This window comes from Octodon degus, unplaced genomic scaffold, assembly GCF_000260255.1.
Source record: "Octodon degus isolate 3935 unplaced genomic scaffold, OctDeg1.0 scaffold00002, whole genome shotgun sequence".
NCBI classification, from domain to species: domain Eukaryota; kingdom Metazoa; phylum Chordata; class Mammalia; order Rodentia; family Octodontidae; genus Octodon; species Octodon degus.
In genome coordinates this window covers 20233752-20234428 of record NW_004524578.1, presented here as the reverse complement: position 1 = coordinate 20234428, position 677 = coordinate 20233752, and positions in this window count along the sequence as shown.

Below are 677 nucleotides of genomic sequence, written 5' to 3'. Positions count from 1 at the left end.
AGAGAGAGAGACAGAGAGACAGAGAGACAGAGACAGAGAGAAAGAGAAAGAGAGACAGAACAATCAGATCTTTATAGTGCTGTGAGAATTAAATGAAGCAATCTATAGACGGTATTAGAATATTATAGAACATGTTAAGTAGTGAATAAATGGCTTTGATTATGAAAAGGTAATAAAAATACCTTTGCTTGTTTCTGAAAAATGAAGAGTTTAAGTATTTAAAGTTAGAATACCTCGTAGGAGCTGTGCCAGAGTCACAAGATCCCCAAATATGTGAATACCTCAAGGACAATGCAAAACAGATTTTCTTGAAGCAAAGAGATAAAGAGTTAAGCTAGGATAGATAACACTCAAACTTGAACAAAAATGAAAACTAGTACTTGACAGAAACCCATCTGATGATATCCTAAAATTTGCTATATGTTGTCCACTTCCTGCTATCTCTAGGCTTAGTTTACTCAGAGTGTTCAATTTATAAAAGATGAAGAAATTAGATCAGAGATTATAATAGTCAAATAGAATGTTCCACTTATTATGGGCTATATCTTCTCAGAAGATCACTAACAGGCTGGGGAGATAGCTTGGCAGCAAAAGTACCTGCCTGGCAAGAGCGAGGTCCCCAGTTCAATCCCTGGTACTGCATGCCATGCCAGCCCTAGAACCCTGGCACACTGTGC